Source organism: Salmo trutta, chromosome 18, assembly GCF_901001165.1.
Source record: "Salmo trutta chromosome 18, fSalTru1.1, whole genome shotgun sequence".
Taxonomy (NCBI): domain Eukaryota; kingdom Metazoa; phylum Chordata; class Actinopteri; order Salmoniformes; family Salmonidae; genus Salmo; species Salmo trutta.
In genome coordinates this window covers 15,330,216-15,345,075 of record NC_042974.1, presented here as the reverse complement: position 1 = coordinate 15,345,075, position 14,860 = coordinate 15,330,216, and positions in this window count along the sequence as shown.

Below are 14,860 nucleotides of genomic sequence, written 5' to 3'. Positions count from 1 at the left end.
TTGTCGTCGAGGATAATGTATTAATATCTCTCTGGATGGAATTCCTTAGAATAATTTCACCTAAATGTTATGGAACTATCATTTAAATGTATATAGTTCACGCACATGATTCAATTGATAACTCCAGTCAATAATGATATGTGATATATTGAATAGGCTTAAATCAAATGCAAATGTTAACACTGATGAGCTACATAGATATATATTTTTAATGTCAAATATTAGTTATTGTTGGCCTTTGAACTTTATTACAACTTTGATACACCTCATCATTTATCTCATGTTGAAATTGAGAGAGGTCGGGTGGATGTAACGTAGCTTACTGTACAGTACAGTGAGGTATGTTGGAAGTGCTCCAAAGTGATTAAATACTGGGAAATGAGGCACACAAACATTGTTGGTTCCCAGAATGGGAACAAGCCTCTCTCTCGCTGCTAGCCCACAGTGTGGTCCGCTCTGTGATTGACTCACCCCATCACACAGCATGGGTGAAAGTGTGGACGAGTGGGTGTGGGATGTAGGCCTGCTGGAGAGGAGAGATAGGGCAGGGATAGCCCCAGATCCTATCTTCTGTTTGACATGACTCATTCAACTGGGTCAAAAGTAGTGCAGGATGTAGGAATTAGGGTGCCATTTGAGATACAGACAGGATCTGGGGTTATCCTCTGTTTGACATGAATCATTCAGCTTGGAGCAGGGAGTGTGTTCTAACCTCCGTAGGCATGGATTCTACTCCTCTGTGTACAGGGAAGTGTACAGGTGCAGATACAGATAACAGGGTAATAAAGTAATGGGTGTTGCAATGATCGGAATTCAGAGAGCCTCGTTTTGGTGTGAAGAGCAGTGGGGAGTCAAAACAAAACTTTAGCAGCCTTATTCCTGTACACAGATTACACTCAATTTCCTGGACTGGAGATTCTCCATTCAGGAGGAGATTCTCCATTCAGCAGGAGTAGAAACCGGACCAAAACCTCTCTCTAAAACAACCAGTAGCACACTACAGCACTGAGACCTACTGGATGCTGCTTCACCCTGAGTGACAGGCTGAATTCTGCAGTCATGTGAAATACATATTCTAGAAATTCTACCGTGTAAGGGTCTTTGTGGTCCAGATTAGACTGATAAAATATACACACTTCAGCACTCAATGGTCAGTGATTAGGCCTATAAGGAAGACGACACCACACAGTGTTTTAGCCCTGAATACAGAGTGTGTGTTTGGTGGACGTCATACACATAGCATGTGACAGACAGACACGTAATACACACTCAGTAGGTTTGTAGAGCAACTCTACAGACACACACACACACACACACACACACACACACACACACACACACACACACACACACACACACACACACACACACACACATACACACACACACACACACACACACACACACACACACAGTGATATGGAGACATCATACTGCCCCAGAGGAGCCAAGGAGTGTTAGTCTGGTCCCGGATCAGTTTATTCAGCATATCCATATCAATGCCTTGCCAAACAGCACACAGATCTGGGACCAGGATAATAGAGTAGCTCACTACTGCCTGAAATGAAAAGCTGCTTAGCGCACCCTTCTAGCCCCATATATGCTAATGTTTGTAAAAGACTGACAAGAGTTAGTGTGTGGGTGGGTGGATGTGCCAACCGCTTGGGAGTGTTACATTACCCCATTTGTTTAACAGAGGCCCAGAGCCAACCCAGCTGGGAGACAGTTAACAGGTCAGGAGCTGATCAGAGTCTAGCATTGCATCTCTGTCACAAACTAGCTCACAGTGATTGATCTACAGGTAACTGCCAAAATAAAGGAAACACAAACATAAAGTTTCTTAATAGGGCGTTGGGCCACCACGAGCCAGAACTTCTTCAATGCACCTTGGCATATAATGCGTTATTGACGGACATTGAACTTACAGTTGGTTATTGATGGACAGTGAAGCAGTAGGTTCCAGACTTACAGTGGGTTATTGATGGACAGTGAAGCAGTGGGGTTCCAGACTTACAGTTGGTTATTGATGGACAGTGAAGCAGTGGGGTTCCAGACTTACAGTGGGTTATTGATGGACAGTGAAGCAGTAGGTTCCAGACTTACAGTTGGTTATTGATGGACAGTGAAGCAGTAGGTTCCAGACTTACAGTTGGTTATTGATGGACAGTGAAGCAGTAGGTTCCAGACTTACAGTGGTTTATTGATGGACAGTGAAGCAGTAGGTTCCAGACCTAGAGAGGGTTATTGATGGACAGTGAAGCAGTAGGTTCCAGGTAGGATTCCTTCCTTGGAGGTCAGGAGTAAGGGACAAATGGTAACTACTGAGAACGTTGCTACTGGTCAGGCGAGGGTTAGGTTGCTTGTTAGGTTACTCCCTACGTCCTGGGATGGCATCAGAGTGTGAAGTGCTCCTCTCTGTTGGACCTTAATAGTTAGTTCAACAGCTTCCGTCCCACCATCACCGTACCACCACCTCCCCTGGCCCCTATCTGCCCCTCTCCTCCGTCTCTCTGAAACAGTCCAGATGTGTCACAATGGACCGCTAAGGCCTGCCCAGCTATTTAAAGAGATAGAGATGCAGTCTCTCTCAAACGTACACCCACTTACAGGAAAAGTTGTAGGCACATGGTGTGTGTTAGGGTACAATGGCACGCAGAAGAATCTGTGGCACATTTTGTGAGTATTTGTGTGTTTGTGTGTTTGAGGGTGTTGGGTGAATATTGTGTGGTCTGAGAAACATAATGTGTTGAATCTACTAGTTTAAAATCTCTGAGCTCTAGTCTGGAGGTCTCGTTGTCAGGTTTACATTACCTCCTGGTAGTCCTGTCATCAGGCTAACATTACCTCCTGGTAGTCTGATCATCAAGTTTACATTACCTCCAGGTAGTCTGGTCATCAGGTTTACATTACCTCCAGGTAGTCCTGTCATCAGGCTAACATTACCTCCTGGTAGTCTGATCATCAAGTTTACATTACCTCCTGGTAGTCTGATCATCAAGTTTACATTACCTCCAGGTAGTCTGGTCATCAAGTTTACATTACCTCCTGGTAGTCCTGTCATCAGGCTAACATTACCTACTGGTAGTCTGATCATCAATTTTACATTACCTCCAGGTAGTCTCGTCATCAGGTTTACATTACCTCCAGGTAGTCCTGTCATCAGGCTAACATTACCTCCAGGTAGTCTGGTCATCAGGTTTACATTACCTCCAGGTAGTCTGATCATCAAGTTTACATTACCTCCTGGTAGTCTGATCATCAAGTTTACATTACCTCCAGGTAGTCTGGTCATCAAGTTTACATTACCTCCAGGTAGTCTGTTCATCAGGTTTACATTACCTCCAGGTAGTCCTGTCATCAGGCTAACATTACCTCCAGGTAGTCTGGTCATCAAGTTTACATTACCTCCTGGTAGTCTGGTCATCAAGTTTACATTACCTCCAGGTAGTCTGGTCATCAGGTTTACATTACCTCTAGGTAGTCCTGTCATCAGGCTAACATTACCTCCTGGTAGTCTGATCATCAAGTTTACATTACCTCCTGGTAGTTTGATCATCAAGTTTACATTACCTCCAGGTAGTCTGGTCATCAAGTTTACATTACCTCCTGGTAGTCCTGTCATCAGGCTAACATTACCTCCTGGTAGTCTGATCATCAATTTTACATTACCTCCAGGTAGTCTGGTCATCAGGTTTACATTACCTCCAGGTAGTCCTGTCATCAGGCTAACATTACCTCCAGGTAGTCTGGTCATCAGGTTTACATTACCTCCAGGTAGTCTGATCATCAAGTTTACATTACCTCCTGGTAGTCTGATCATCAACTTTACATTACCTCCAGGTAGTCTGGTCATCAAGTTTACATTACCTCCAGGTAGTCTGTTCATCAGGTTTACATTACCTCCGGTGTGGTCATCGAGTTTACATTACTTCCTGGTAGTCTGGTCATCAGGTTCACATTACCTACTGGTAGTCTAGTCATCAGGTTTACATTACCTCCTCAGACAAACAAAGCACGAGGTGATGGTACTCATTTCATTTCATGCATTTAAAAAAAAATAAAACATTTACTGGCCGCCCGTGGGAATCGAACCCACAACACTGGCATTGCACACACCATGCTGGCATTGCAAACACCATGCTCTACCAACTGAGCCACAGGGAAGACTTTTGACCAGTGTAGTCTACTACATAGGGAATAGAGTGCCATTTCGGACATAGCCACTGAAATATGCTCATTTGTGACTCGGTTTTATATAAAAATACCATTGACCTACAGAATCATTATCCTGTAAATTATATCAACACCCTGGAGGTGAGGGTTGTGGCATAAAGCTGTGTCTTTCTATTAGGATACAGTGGTAACTATAGCAACTCTAGAGAGATGAGGTGTTTGTGCTTCTTATGAAGATAATCTGATAATCTGAGATCAGAATCAGTTTGCGGTGGTGTGAGGAACTGCTGTGCTCTCCTCGCCTGACTGTCTATTTTCTCCTTCTTCCCGCTTTTCCTCAGCTTCCTCTAACTACCACACTTCCTGTTGTCTCCTTAGAGACAGAAATCTAAATAAACAACAGCGAATGAAAGAAATGCAGAGCAGAATTCTCGAATCATCCCACGCTATGATTCAGCAGGAAAGAGCACAGTCTGCTAACTCTGTTCCCCGTCACCCCTTCACCCCACCCACCAACAACAGATCAATCATATAGATCGTCCAGGCATTCCTCTCAATTTCACTGTGTAATCTTCAGACTCAAGGCTCCATGAGTTGGCCATCTCTCTTTAACCCAGTTTGATTCAAAATGTTGCTAAAGAACCCTGAAAGTCAGTTTGCAGTTACACATCTTATCATATCACTTTGTTTGATGAAACTGAGTTATGTGGGGTATGCTGGTGAGTGATATGAGGGAATTTTATGACAGGTTTCATTAGAACTGTGTCAATACTGAGAAACAAAGGGATATAACAAGATGGCACTGAAGAACATGGCTGAAGTTTTACATTCTCCCAACCAATCGTGCTATTTTGTGAGTTTTTTTGCGTTTTGTGTCACTTATTTTTTTTACTGATTGTGTACATAATGTTGCTGCTACCGTCTCTTATGACCAAAAATAACTTCTGGACATCAGAACAGTGATTACTCACCGCGGACTGGAAAAGCAGGATATCCTGCTTTCACTGGAACAGGCCCAGATCCCCGCCTTTAACGTGAAGAAAAGACGCAGGAAAAGGGGCCACAGATCGGGCAGCCTTCTGAGAACCCTTAGGCGAGCGAGTAAACTCCCACTGCCGTCAGTTCTTCTTGCTAACGTGCAATCATTGGAAAATAAAATTGATGACCTACGATTAAGATTATCCAACCAATGGAACATTAAAAACTGTAACATCTTATTTTTCACCGAGACGTGGCTGAATGACGACATGGACAATATAGAGCTAGTGGGATTTTCCATGCACCGGCAGAACAGAGACACTACCTCTGGTAAGACGAGGGCTGGGGGTGTGTGTATATTTGTCAATAACAGCTGGTGTCTATGTCTAATATTAAAGAAGTCTCAAAGTATTGCTCGCCTGAGGTAGAGTACCTTACGATAAAATGTAGACCACACTATCTACCAAGAGAGTTTTCCTCTATATTATTTGTAGCCGTCTATTTACCACCACAGAACGAAGCTGGCTCTAAGACTGCTCTCAACCAACTCTATAAGGCCATAAGCAAAGAAGAAAATGCTCACCCAGAAGCAGCGCTCCTAGTGGCTGGGGATTTTAATGCAGGCAAACTTAAATCAGTTTTACCAAATTTTTACCAGCATGTCACATGTACAACCAGAGAATAAAAATCCTAGGCCACCTCTACTCCACACACAGAGATGCATACAAAGCTCTCCCCACCTTCCATTTGGCAAATCTGACCATAATTATATCCTCCTGATTCCTGCTTACAAGCAAAAACTAAAGCAGGAAGTACCAGTGACTCGCTCAATAAGGAAGTGGTCAGATGACGCGGATGCTACACTACAGGACTGTTTTGCTAGCACAGACTGGAATATGTTCCGGGATTCATCCAATGGCACTGAGGAGTACACCACCTCAGTCATTGGCTTCATCCCCACAGTGACTGTACGTACATATCCCAAAAAGAAGCCATGGAGTACAGGCAACATCCGCATCGAGCTAAAGGCCAGAGCTGCTGCTTTCAAGGAGTGGGAGACTAATCTGGACACTTATAAGAAATCCTGCTATGCCCTCAGACGAACCATCAAACAAGGAAAGTGTCAATACAGAATTAAGATTGAATCCTACCACACCAGCTCTGACGCTCATCGGATGTGGCAGGGCTTGAAAACTTTTACGGATTACAAAGGGAAATCCAGATGAGGGCTGCCCAGTGATGCGAGCCTACCAGATGAGCTAAACGCCTTTTATGCTCGCTTCGAGGCAAGCAACACCGAAGCATGCACGAGAGCACCAGTAGTTCTGGATGACTGTGTGATAACGCTCTCGGTAGCCGATGTGAACAAAACCTTTATTAAACAGATCAACATTCACAAATCCGCTGGGCCAGATGGATTACCAGGACATGTACTTAAAGCATGCACTGACCATCTGTCAAGTGTCCTCACTGACATTTTCAACCTCTCCCTGACCAAGTCTGTAATACCTACATGTTTCAAGCAGACCACCATAGTCCCTGTGCCCAAGGAAGCAAAGGTAACCTGCCTAAATGATTACCGCCCAGTGGCTCTCATGTCGGTAGCCATGAAGTGCATTGAAAGGCTGGTCATGGCTCAAATCAACAGCAACCTCCTGGAAACCCTAGACCCACTCCAATTCGTATACCGAAGCAACAGATCCACAGATGACGCAATCTCAATCTTACTCCACACTGCCCTTTCTCACCTGGACAAAAGGAACGCCTATGTGCGAATGCTGTTCATTGAATACAGCTCAGCGTTCAACACCATAGTACCCAAGCAACTCATCACTAAGATAAGTACTCTGGGACTAAACACCTCCCTCTGCAACTGGATCCAGGACTTCCTGACTGGCTGCCCCCAAGTGGTAAGAGTAGGCAACAACACGTCTACCACACTGATCCTTAACACTGGGGCCCCTCAGGGGTGATTACTTAATCCCCTCCTGCATTCCCCGTGGCCAAACACGACTCCAACTCCATCATTAAGTTTGCTGATGACACAACAGTGGTAGGCCTGAACACCGACAACGATGAGATGGCCTATAGGGAGGAGGTCAGAGAACTGGCAGAGTAGTGCCAGGACAACAACCTCTCCCTCAATGTGAGCAAGACTCCTGATCGTGGACTACAGGAAAAGGCGGGCCGAATAGGCTCCCATTACCATCGACGGGGCTGTAGTGGAGCGAGAGTTTCAAGTTCCTTGGTGTCCACATCACCAATGAACTATGATGGTCCTAACATACCAAGACAGTCATGAAGGGGGCAGGAAAAAACCTTTTCCCCCTAAGGAGACTGAAAAGATTTGGCATGGGTCCCCAGATCCTAAAAAGGTTCTACAGTTGCACCATTGAGAGCATCCTGACCGGTTGCATCACCGCCTTGTAAGGCAACTGCTCAGCATCTGACCGTAAGGCGCTACAGAGGGTAGTGTGAACGGCCCAGTACATCACTGGGGCCAAGCTTCCTGCCATCCAGGACCTATATAATAGGCTGTGTCAGAGAAAAGTCCATAAAATTGTCAGAGACTCTAGTCACCCAAGTAATAGACTGTTTTCTCTGCTACCACACAGCAAGCGGTACTGGAGCGCCAAGTCCAGGACCAAAAGGCTTCTCAACAGCTTCTACCCCCAAGCCACAAGACTGCTGAACAGTTAATAAAATCGCCACCGGACAATTTACATTGACACCCCCCTTACTTTTGTACGATACACTGCTGCTACTCACTTTTTATTATCTATGCATAGTCACTTCACCCCCACCTACATGTACAAATTACCTCAACTAACCTGTACTCCAGCACACTGACTCGGTACCGTTGCCCCCTGTATCTAGCCTCGTTATTGTTATTCTTATTGTGTTATATTTTATTTTTACTTTTTATTTTAGTCTACTTTGTAAATATTATCTTAACTCTTCTTGAACTACAGGTTAAGGGCATGTAACAAATAAAGTTTGATTTGATTAGTAATGCATTAGGCGTAAATAATTGCGCTAATGTCAGTTATGATAGGAAACCATACATAGAAATACATCTTATCTTGGCTGCCTCAAGCTTCCTCTCTCTTCACTCTAACGGTCAGGATTGCACAACCGCAGTAACTGATGTTGGGCCGCTTTCTTTCTTCTCATGACCAAAAGAGAAAGCTGATATTTCCCCACGAGGACTAGGATTAATACAAAACTATCAAAAATAAATGTATTACATAATCCCCAGGACAGAGATACATTTCAACTCTTCCTATTATTTCATGAAACAAGTCATGCTAAATACTTATTAGGGTTCGACTTCTCACCATCGCACTGTTATGGTAGTAACAATCCACTACTACTCTATTCTCACCATCACACTGTTATGGTAGTAACAATCCACTACTACTCTATTCTCACCATCACACTGTTATGGTAGTAACAATCCACTACTACTCTATTCTCACCATCACACTGTTATGGTAGTAACAATCCACTACTACTCTATTCTCACCATCACACTGTTATGGTAGTAACAATCCACTACTACTCTATTCTCACCATCACACTGTTATGGTAGTAACAATCCACTACTACTCTATTCTCACCATCACACTGTTATGGTAGTAACAATCCACTACTACTCTATTCTCACCATCACACTGTTATGGTAGTAACAATCCACTACTACTCTATTCTCACCATCACACTGTTATGGTAGTAACAATCCACTACTACTCTATTCTCACCATCACACTGTTATGGTAGTAACAATCCACTACTACTCTATTCTCACCATCACACTGTTATGGTAGTAACAATCCACTACTACTCTATTCTCACCATCACACTGTTATGGTAGTAACAATCCACTACTACTCTATTCTCACCATCACACTGTTATGGTAGTAACAATCCACTACTACTCTATTCTCACCATCACACTGTTATGGTAGTAACAATCCACTACTACTCTATTCTCACCATCACACTGTTATGGTAGTAACAATCCACTACTACTCTATTCTCACCATCACACTGTTATGGTAGTAACAATCCACTACTACTCTATTCTCACCATCACACTGTTATGGTAGTAACAATCCACTACTACTCTATTCTCACCATCACACTGTTATGGTAGTAACAATCCACTACTACTCTATTCTCACCATCACACTGTTATGGTAGTAACAATCCACTACTACTCTATTCTCACCATCACACTGTTATGGTAGTAACAATCCACTACTACTCTATTCTCACCATCACACTGTTATGGTAGTAACAATCCACTACTACTCTATTCTCACCATCACACTGTTATGGTAGTAACAATCCACTACTACTCTATTCTCACCATCACACTGTTATGGTAGTAACAATCCACTACTACTCTATTCTCACCATCACACTCCTTCCCCTTCTCATTGTCATAATGTACACTAGCCTAGTATTAGTGGTGAGACGAGTATCTGACTAGACAGAGAAGAAGAGATTGGCCAGGGAACAAGTCCCCTGAGAAAACAATTGTTTCCATGGATGTTAGGGTTCACTGTTAGGGTTCACTTTTAGGGTTCACTGTTAAAAGACCAGTCTGTTGTTTAGCATGATGTGGAAACTGGACACAGCTAGTTTGTGCTGGCATCCTCCCGCAGGCCTTTGTACCAGCTGTGGCAGATTTGGTGCTATTTGGACATGGTGGTACTATGGGATCAGTTACTCACAACAAAAATGTTGTGTAATTTGTCTGTCCAGAAGAGTTTGGAGATGGGTTTATGTTACACTCATTGAATATTGTGCATCACTGTCATAATGTTGTGAAATGACACTGATATGACAATGTTGTGACATAGAACACCACCTTGGATTTGTTTGTGAAATAAGCAGGTAACATTATCATAACCAGGATCATACTTGGATTCATTCAGAGGTATTGCCCTATGATGTCATGTAATATCATTGCATTTTCTAGTATGTTTTTCAACTGACTGATCTATACACATAGATTTGATTAAAATAGTGTCGTTGCCTAAGGAAAATTCCTTGAATGTGGACAGTAAGGAGTGTAAATGAAAGTGAAAAATGTATAGTAATGCATTAATATCGATAGAGTTCTATAATATAAACAAGTAAATTGTTTAGTTTAACTAGACTCACATATGGAAAATCGAATTTCATAAAAAAAACTAGAAATAATAATTATATAGTGGCTTGCGAAAGTATTCACCCCCTTTGTTCATATATTTTTGCCTTACTACCTGGAATAAAAAAATAGTTTTGGGGGGTTTGTATAATTTGAATTACACAATATGATTACCAATTTGAAGATGCAAAATTATACTTTTTTTGTGAAACCAACAAAAAAGAAGACAAAAAGGCAGAAAACTTGAGCGTGCATAACTATTCAACCCCACAAAGTCAATACTTTGTAGAGCCAACTTTTGCAGCAATTACAGCTGCAAGTCTCTTGGGGTATGTCTCTATAAGCTTGGCTGATCTAGCATCTAACATCTCCGTCCCAGTCTCAAATATCTGGAAGACAGACACAAGTTTCCCTCAAGAATTTCCCTGTATTTAGCACCATCCATCATTCCTTCAATTCTGACCAGTTTCCCAGTCCCTGCTGATGAAAAACATCCCCACCATGCTGCCACCACCACCATGCTTCACTGTGGGGATGGAAATTCTCGGGGTGATGAGAGGTGTTGGGTTTGCGGCAGACATAGCGTTTTCCTTGATGGCTAAAATGCTACATTTTAGTCTCATCTGAACAGAGTACCTTCTTCCATATGTTTGGGGAGTCTCCCACATGCCTTTTGGCGAACACCAAATGTGTTTGCTTATTTTTTTGTTTAAGCAATGGCTTTTTTTCTAGCCACACTTCCGTAACGCCCAGGTCTGTGGAGTGTACGGCTTAAAGTGGTCCTATGGACAGATACTCCAATCTCCGCTGTTGCCTCTGATTAATGCCCTCCTTGCCTGGTTCGTTAGTTTTGGTGCCATATTCTTTTCATTTTTTGATAATAGATTTAATGTTGCTCCGTGGGATGTAAAAAGTTTCTGATATTTTTTTATAACCCAACCCTGATCTGTACTTCTCCACAACTTTGTCCCTGACCTGTTTGGAGAGCTCCTTGGTCTTCAAATCAAATCAAATTGTATTGGTCACATAGACATGGTTAGCAGATGTTAATGCGAGTTTAGCGAAATGCTTGTGCTTCTAGTTCCGATGGTGCAGTAATATCTAACAAGTAATCTAAGAATTTCACAACAACTACCATATACATACAAGTGTAAAGGAATGAATAAGAATATGTACATATAAATATATGGATGAGTGGGGGGGGGGGTAAACACTCACTGGAGGTTGGGAACGCTAGAGCCCACAGTGTGTGTGTGTGTGTGTGTGTGTGAGAGAGTGAATGAGTGAGTGTGAGTGTGTGTGTCAAACGGGCAGCTCTGTACACACACTGGATAACATAAACTAAAGTTATGAAACGCAGCACACCTGAAACATTTAACACAAAAACAAGCTTATGCATGCACTCACACACACACACACACACACACACACACACACACACACACACACACACACACACACACACACACACACACACACACACACACACACACACACACAGCCAATGGTGTAAAGAACTTAAGTAAAAATACTTGAAAGTACTACTTAAGTTGTTGTTGGGGTATCTGTACTTTACAATTAATATTTTTTACAACTTTTATTTTTAGTTCACTATCATTCCTAAAGAAAATAATGTACTTTTTACTCCGTACATTTCCCCTGACTCCCAAAAGTACTCGTTATATTTTGAATGCTTAGCAGGACAGGGAAATTGTTTAATTCACACACTTATCAAGAGAACATCCCTGGTCATCTCTACTCACTCTGATCTAGCGGACTCACTTAACACATGCTTGTAAATGATGTCTGAGTGTTGGAGTGTGCCCCTGGCTATTCATAAATAAAAAATAAACAAATAAAATGGTGCGGTCTGCTTTGCTTAATATAAGGACTTTTAAGTGATTTATACTTTTACTTTTACTACTTAAAACCATTTAAAATATTTAAAACCAAATACTTTTAGAGTTTTACTCAAGTAGGATTTTACTAAGTGACTTTCACTTTTACTTGAGTCATTTTCTATTAAGTTATCTTTATTTTTACTCAAGTATGACCACTGGGTACTTTTTCCACCACTGCACACACACACACACACACACACACACACACACACACACACACACACACACACACACACACACACACACACACTTAAAAGAACATGAATTTCTTCAGCGATACCCCTTTGTTTATCTCTTCATAGGTCATCCCACTTGAAGGTATTTCCGTAGTGAAACTCTGCTTTAGTTTTGGTGGTGCTGATTGTGATGTTGTCATACTTTGCTTTAACATGGAGTGAAAGAAGTAGGATTTATGTGGAGTCACAAACAGATTTTCCCATCTGGTAAGCCTCACAGCTTAGACCCAGGCCTGCTTACCAGATCTTTCATTGGACAACAGGATGGTAAGCCCTCCCTGTCTATTGGCTCTGACCTCAGAGATGGATGTCTAGAAAATACATAATGGAAGACACAACAGATATTTGGATATGAAAAAGAAAGAAGGATGGAAGGATGGAGAAAGAAAAAGAGATGTGTGGGACCCAACTCAAATCTCAAGAAAATTAGGAAAATGAATGATTTAGTGAGTGTTGCTGTTATAAAAGCCTCCACTCTTCTAGGAAAGCTTTCCACTAGATGTTAGAACATTGCTGCGGGGACTTGCTTCCATTCAGCCACAAGAACACTAGTGAGGTCAGGCACTGATGTTGGGTGATTAAGCCTGGCTCCCAGTCTGCGTTCCAATTCATCCCAAAGGTGTTTGATGGGGTTGAGGTCAGGGCTCTGTGCAGTCAAGTTCTTCCACACCGATCTCGACAAACCACTTGTATGGACCTCACTTTGTGCACGGGGGCATTGTCATGTTGAAATAGGAAAGTGCCTTCCAAAACTGTTGCCACAATGTTGGAAGCACAGAATCATCTAGAATGTCATTGTATGCTGTAGTGTTAAGATTTCCCTTCACTGGAACTAAGGGGCCTAGCCCGAAACATGAAAAACAGCCCCAGACCATTAGTCCTCTTCAACCAAGCTTTACAGTTGGCACTATGCATTCGGGCAGGTAGCGTTCTCCTGGCATCCGCTAACCTCAGATTCATCTGTTGGACTGCCAGATGGTGAAGCGTGATTCATCACAGCAGAGAATGCCTTTCCACTTTCCTAGAGTCCAATGGCGGTGTGATTTACACCACTACAGCCAACGCTTGGCCTTGCGCATGGTGAACTGAAGCTTGTATGCGGCTGCTCAGCCATGGAAACCCATTTCATGAAGCTCCCGACGAACAGTTATTGTGCTGATGTTGCTTCCAGAGTCAGTTTGGAACTCGGTAGTGAGTGTTGCAACCGAGGACAGACAATTTTTACACGCTACGTGCTTCAACACTCGGCGGTCCTGTTCTGTGAGCTTGTGTGGCCTACCACTTCACGGCTGTCGTTGTTGCCCCTAGACGTTTTCACTTCATAATAACAGCATTTACAGTTGATTGGAGCAGCTCTAGCAGGGCATACATTTGACGAACTGACTTGTTGGAAAGAATGCCTTTTATGACTGTGCCACGTTGAAAGTCACTGAGATCTTCAGTTAGGCAATTCTACTGCCATTGCTTGTATATGGAGATTACATGGCTGTGTGCTCAATTTTATACACCTGTCAGCAAGGGGTGTTGCTGAAATAGTCAAATCCACTAATTTAAAGGGGTGTCCACATACTTATGAATAAATAGTGTATATCAGAAATAAATGACAAGTCCTTCTGTCAGCATTGATAGTGTCAAGTTTAACTGACAGTAAGTGCATTCATAGGAAGATAGCTGGGTGGGACAACCACATATCACAGTCATAGTAAGTATATTTTTATTTAATAAAGAGATTAGCCGCAAAGTCAGTGTTAGTAGGAAAAGACAAGATCAATAAACATTCCAAAACTTGATAAACAAAATTGATAAACATCAATAAAATATATATTTTTTTGAATGTTTACTTAAGAGTATAATACATTGGCTGATCCCTCCTGATGACCTGGATGGAATTATTGATCTTTCCTTAACCTGTAGGAAGTCCCACCCAGTTGCCTACTCCAAAATGGTGAAAGTCTCCAATGGCGCTGCCCATGCTAAATCAAGCTCTTGGCCATTAGAGTCCTCTATCATTCTCTATGGTCGAGCCAAGCCCTCCTGAGCTATACTGCTCTCATTCCTCAGTGTAGGAAGAACCAGGCCAGAGCACTATAGCTCAGATGGGCTTGCCTGGAATCACTCTAGAAAGGACAATGTGAAAAGCAGAGCCAGAACAGTACAGTTCAGGTCAGTACAATAGTGTAGAAACAATAGTGTATATGAATTTACCCAATCCTTATGTGGTGCTCATTCCTATGGGATCCAGGACTTTTCCTTGGCTGTGTGCAATGCTCTTGACCAGGAAAGCCTCTGGGCCTTAGTTAGTGTATACAGTATTGTGTCATGGCCAAAGTGAAGCTTACCACTCTTAGTGTATACAGTGCTGTGTGATCGCTTTAGGTGTATCCCACCACCCTTAGTTATACTATGTGATAGCT